At 43.3% G+C, this 6,418-nt stretch overlaps 1 long non-coding RNA gene across 1 annotated transcript in view; it reads right to left on the bottom strand.

The window, feature by feature from the left end:
• Positions 1 to 521: 521 nt before the first annotated feature.
• Positions 522 to 6,418, bottom strand: part of LOC122552404 — a 25,686-nt gene continuing 19,789 nt past the window's right edge. Inside the window, exons 2-3 of the long non-coding RNA XR_006312364.1 lie at positions 6,155 to 6,261; positions 522 to 618 (exon numbers count right to left, since the gene is read on the bottom strand). This is a non-coding gene — a long non-coding RNA (uncharacterized LOC122552404). The remainder of the gene's footprint in view (positions 619 to 6,154; positions 6,262 to 6,418) is intronic.

The raw sequence follows: 6,418 nt of genomic DNA, 5'->3' as shown, positions 1-6,418 counted from the left end.
TGGCACCAGTCTTCCAGCACTTCACCTGTGGCGATCGATGATACAAATATCGCAGCGAGAGGCCCAGCAAAAGCTTCCCTAATTACCCACAAAGTTCTGGGATACATCTGATCAGATTCCAGGGATTTATCCACCTTTATGCATTTTAAGACATCCAGTACCTCCTCCTCTGTAATATGTACACTTGCCAAGTTATCACTATTTATTTCTCCAACTTCTTTAACTTCAATATCCCCTTTCAGTAAAAACTGACATGAAATACTTACAGAATCTCTCCCACCTCCTGTTGTTCCATAGACAATCTTGTTGAACTTTGAGGGTCGCTATTCTCTGCCTAGTTATTCTTTTGTCTTTAGTGTATTTGTAGAATCTCTTTCGATTCTCCTTAAACCTATTTCCCAAAGCTATCTCATGTTCCCTTTTTTGCCTCCTGGTTTCCCGCGAGCATACTCCTACTGCCCTCGAGGGATTCACACAAACAGTGGTCTGTACCTGCCATATCCTGCTTTCATTTTCTTGACCAGAGCCTCAATTTCGCAGGTCATGCAGCATTCTCGACGCCTCCCAGCCTTGGCCTTAACAGGAACATACTGTCTGTGTACTCTCATTGTCGCAGACCTATGGAGGCAATGGCAGATGAGGACAGGGAAACAATCATTATCAGTAAAGAGGTAGTGTTGGGAAAGCTAACAACTCATGCTTATCTCTATAATTCCTCTTTAGCCTCAGAACTATCGCTATCTTTGCACCAAAAACATTTCAATCTCTGCAACATCCTCCAATCTCTAATCTCCTCCAGTCTCAACACCCTCTCTTGTCCACCCTCACAAATCTCTATGATGTGCCTTTGTTTAATTCCAGCCTTCAGGATAACCCATTTTTATTTCATATTCCTGCACCCAGAGCTCCACAATGTCCCGCTTAACCTCTGTCACATTTTCCTCCAAAAAACATTAATCAATCACGCATCATCTATTCTAATATCACCTTCTCTGACCGGGTTTCTATTATGGCTTGTCATATTCCTATATTATGCGTCTGTGGTCTACATAACAGAAAACAGTTTTGTGGTCCATTGGGTTTATACTGTAAAGAAATCTCCCAGCTAACTATTTTAATCCCATTTTCCAGCACAGAGCCCATAGACCTGTCAGCCTTGGCCTTGCAAGTATGTTCCTAAATAAATTTTAAATGCCATCGGGATTTCTGTCTCTCACTCTCTTCCAGACAGTGAGGTTTAGTGCAAGTGTTGCTCTATGCTATCACACACAGGGTTCAGAGCAGCTGGGTCTGTGTGAACCACAGATTGCCCACACATAGTGAAGGATGGCAGGGTCCCTGAGAGGGGGCACAGGAGATTTACCAGGATGGTTCAAGGAATGGGGGATTTTAGTTGCAGAATTTGTGGGGCTTTTTTAACATTAAGTGTTCACGTGACATGTGTGTTGCTAATACATGTCAAGAATAATCATCCACATTTAATGGACTCTCCTTTTCAACCTCTCCCCTTGCCTGCGCTGTGGTAATATTCAGGTTAACCACTACCAGACATCTCTCTCTCTAATGAGAGAGCAGTCCTATGGTCGGGTAGGACAATGCTGACTTGATCTTTTACACAGTGATGCCACTGTGCCTCGTGGGTGGGGAGAGGGAATGCTGAAGGTGGTGGATGGGAAACCATTCAGGTACAGTGCTTTATCCTGGAGGATTTTCACTTTCTTTAATACTGTTGGGGGGGGGGGGGGGGGGGGGGGGGGGGTGCACTGATGCAGGCAAGTGGATAATGTTCCAACACAACCCTGATGTGTACCTTATAGAGAGCAAACAGACATTGGGGAATCAGGGGTTTGGAAAAACTGAGATTGTTCTCCTTGTAGCAAAGGAAATTTGGGGAGCTGTGACAAAGCGGTTTACAAAAGTTACACGTTATAATAATAAACCTTACACCCATCAGCTCATTATACAAGGATTAAAGGACACATGTTGAAGATTCAGCTCATTATACAAGGATTAAAGGACACATGTTGAAGATTTGGGAAGATATATTGAGAGGGTGGTTTGATTCAAAGGAGAACTTTTATTCAGCAATACTCTCACACAATATGAATATCCAGGTCCTGATGAATGGAGTAATTCTGTCAGAGTTTGGCGTTACAATGACTGAGATTACCATCTGAATATCTGCCTGTAATACAAGTTTATAAAATCCGTCACTGTCAGTTCAAGTTTGAAACTCATACAATACCCTCCTCCTGGCCCAGGATGACTGTACACATTACCCCTGGTGGAGGTTAGCAGTCACTTCAAGGGCAAATCTATGTGGGTTTCTACGAGTTTCCACCTTGGGACTTCATGTGACTGAACATGGGACAGAATGTCCCAAGATTCAGTGAGATATGGAGAGCAGGATTTGCTTCCTTTTCTTTCCTTCCGTTCTGCCGCTGTGCCTCCTCAATAAGACATGGGGTGGGAAAGGCTCATGCAGCTTGATGGGCAAGATATCTCCATTCTGACCAATGGGCAGCAAGCTCCTCCCAGTCATGAAACAGAGTATCCCTGAAAGATAGCAACTGCGCGTGCTTCCCACTGCCCAGTGCTCACAGTACATGTTTCGAATAATGAGGAGGGAAATCTCCTAGAAAAGGCATAACAGGAAAGTTCCAAAAGAATTATAAACAGTTTACAGAGAGATATTCAAAAGGAAAAGTGGGCAACAAGTTGGAAAATAGGGTATAACTTAGGATAAACTGTAGAAAGCTGCACCACAAAGGGACTGGGGGAAAATGAGCAGGAAACACAGAAGGCTAGCACACAGTTACAACATGGAATCAGGATGGGGAATGGAATGCTGTCCCTTATTTCAAAGAGTTTGCAATATAAGAGTTTGCAGTATATACCTTAGGGCAACTAAACAAATGGCGAGTGAGATCACATCTGGAGTAACGTGAACAGATTTGGTCGCTTTAGTTAACAAAATAGAGCAGTTTATTGGAGGCATTTCAGAAAAGATCCATTGGGATGATCCCTGTAAGGTATTATCCTGTAAGCAAAGGCTGAATAAGCTGGTAATCTACTCACTGGACTTTGGAAGAATGAGAGGTGATCTCTTTGAAACATACAGGATTCTGTCGAGAGTTGACAGGGTAAATATGGAGAGGATGTGTCCCATTAGGGGTGAGTCTTGAACCAGATTCTGGGTCAGTCGCGGAATCAAGGGTTCTGTTTCAGATTTGTCAAGTTAAAGACAACACCGACACAGGTTAGGGTTTCAGTAGCAATGGAGCTGGGATGAGAAGGAGACAAGCAAAATTTTAGAAATTGGAATTCCTGGTGTTTGTGATTGTGTAGATGTCTGATCAGATGTCACCTTGGGGTCAGATATGAAAGCAATATTGTGAAGAATGTAGTTCTGCCTCAGACACTTCCCAGTGAGAGGGAGGGACACAGCAGTAAGGGAAATGAATTTGGAATAGCAACTGAAGGCAATGGGTTTAACAGTTATAGTGTTTCATTGGAGTGAATTGCAGCTAATCGATGCGTGGTAAGCAGTTTGATAACTGAGTAAGAGTGGAGTAATGGAGAGGGATGATGGGGAGGGAGAGCTGGACATTGTCAGTGTACATGTGAAACCTAACACAGTGCTTTTGGGCGATTTTACCTCCTGGCAGTATGTAGGTGAGAAACAGGACAGACCAAGGATAGATCCTGGAGGGACACCAAATACAATGAATTCAGAAAGGAAAGGGAGAGTGGAGATGGAGCAGGATTTTCCAATGATGGTGAGGTTAAATATTAGGTTTTAGCAGAATGGGAGAGAAGGACATAACCATAAAAGGCAGACAGACAGATCATGGAACAATATCTGTGAATTGGCAAGGTGAGGGGCGGGGGGAGGGGGTGGCGGGTGGGGAGGGGGGAGCAGTGACAAGCAGGAGGATGAGACAGCGATTTTGAATGTCCATGATTTAGCTACACTAGGGTAAATGGTCAAGATGACCTCTAATAAGGCTTGACAAGAGACTCTAGGAAATGCAAGTTTAGATCTAAAATGAGGAGCACCCTTGTGAGGCAGTTTGGCTCGGTGGCCAAGTGGAGAGGGAGGAAAGAAGCAGAGGTAGCTGATAGGATTGTCTCAATGTTATTGACAGAGAAACTCCATGTGCTCCTCACTCTTGTTGTTGGAGGGGCGGATGGAGGAGACAGGATAATGGACATTTTTTTTTATTTCCAAAACAATAAACAAAACCTGTGATAGCGATTCTAAAAATAAGTGAATAAACCTGTCGTATTTATCATTTATCAAGAATATTAAAATATACAACTGAAGTTCAGGTTTGAATCCCAAAACGGTAGAGGGTGGCTCTGTAGTCAAGAAAAAAATAACTGGAATGAAGAATCTACTGTTTGCCATGGAATCATTGGGGATGTTTTTCTGCCATTGACAATGTCCTTGAGTTAAAGAAACCCGTCAATGGCCCATCAAATCACTCATTGTATTAATCACTGCACAGTCTCAACAAAGGTATGAAACTGGATGGACCACATTACATCTACCAATTGCACTAGCAAATACAACCACACAATCAGCCCTCTTGACTCTGCAACTTCTGCCTCACTGTGGGCCAACAACAGCAGCAGAACTGTACTCCAGCCCAACCTGAAATCTCACGGCCTGATATCCCACATTCAACCATTAACATCAAGCCAGGGGAATCAACCCTGGTTCAATGGTGAATGCAGGAGAGCATACCAGGAGCAGTGCCAGGCATATCTAAAAATGAGGTGCCAACCTGGTGCAGCTACCAAACCTGCATGGCCAAACAGCACAAGCAACACCAAATAGAACTAAGTAATCCCATAACCAATAGATTAGATCTGAGTTCTGCAGTTCTGCCACACCTAGTCAAGAATAGTGATGGACAATTAAACAACTCACTGGAGAAAGCATCACAGATATCCCCACCCTTACTGATGGAGGGGTCTCACACATTCATACAACAGATAAGAGGACAGCACGAGCAGCGATTTTCAGCTAGCAATGCCAAGTGAATGAGCTTTCTCCATTGGTCCCTGACATCACAGTTATGAATCGACTTGGTTGAAAACTCATTTCAAATCAGATCAAGAAATGGATAAGCAGTGTAAAGTTATGGGCCCTGCCAATATTCAGGCAATAATACTGTTGGCTGTGCTCCAGAACCTGCTGCCCACCAAGGCAAGTACTGCTCCAGCACTGGCACCTACTGACTTTGTGGAACATTGCTCAGGGATGTTCCAACTCAAAAACACAGGGCAAAACCAACTCAGCCAATTCCCCTCCATCAGTCCACACTCGCTCAGCAGTGAAGTGATGGAAGGTGTCATCAACAGTGCTGTCAAGCACCTGCTCAGCAATAACCTGCTCAGCGATGCCCAGTTTGGGTTCTGCCAGGGCCACTCAGTTTCTGAGCTTGTTACAGACTTGATTCACAAACTGACAAACAGTTGAATGAGGTGAGGATGCCAGACCCACTCCAAGACCCATTCCAAGACTATTTCGACTTCAGTGATAACCTCACCACAGTCTCAGCTCATTTGCTGAAACTCTCATTCATTCCTTTTGTTAAGTCTAGATTTCATTATCTAAACCCACTCCTGGCCAGCATCCCACATTAACCCTCCCGATAATCTCAAGAATATTGAAAACTCTACTGCCGAAGTGCTCACTTGTCCCAAAACTTGCTGATCGATCAAAAGACTCCCATTTATAAGCAGCAACAATTTACTTTCGCACCTTTGAATTAATTCCTGGCTGTAAGCATTCCTATCTCCCTGCACCACACACCCTTTCATATCTCAATGACTCATTTTAGTTCAGACTCTCAATGATGTGCTTATTTTTGAGTTCACCTGTGTGACTGTTTCTATAGACTCCAAGGGAACATTGTCTGGAATCCCCACTCTAATCCTCTAAGATCTACTTTCTTCCTTTAAGGCATTCTTGAAAAACTGCTTATTTGGCAATGGTTTCGGTGACTGGACACAATATTCTCCATCTGTAGCCTTATGTCAAAAGTTCTCAATAATACTTTTGTGAAATTAAAACCATGATGATTTGTACAGATACCTTCAACTCTTCAATATCGCTGAGCGAATAATCTTTAATGTCTCTTACCCAACCACGTTGTGGGAGCACCTTCACCATACAAACTGCAGCAGTACGAGGAAGTCAGACATCACCCGCTCCACAGGCAACAAGGCTTTGGCATTGATCACTGGTTTCTATGGAAGTAGAAATACACAGTTGATGTTTCAGGGAGTGCAATATGAATTACAGGGAATGAAAATGGTGCAGAATTTGACTGTCAGAAATTGAAGGAAAATGCACTCGCTTATTGGAAAAAAGAATTCTTGACTGTCAAAGATATTGTGGAAAAAA

Source organism: Chiloscyllium plagiosum, chromosome 8 (assembly GCF_004010195.1).
Source record: "Chiloscyllium plagiosum isolate BGI_BamShark_2017 chromosome 8, ASM401019v2, whole genome shotgun sequence".
Lineage (NCBI taxonomy): Eukaryota > Metazoa > Chordata > Chondrichthyes > Orectolobiformes > Hemiscylliidae > Chiloscyllium > Chiloscyllium plagiosum.
This window is presented reverse-complemented; position numbering and strand designations above follow the sequence as displayed.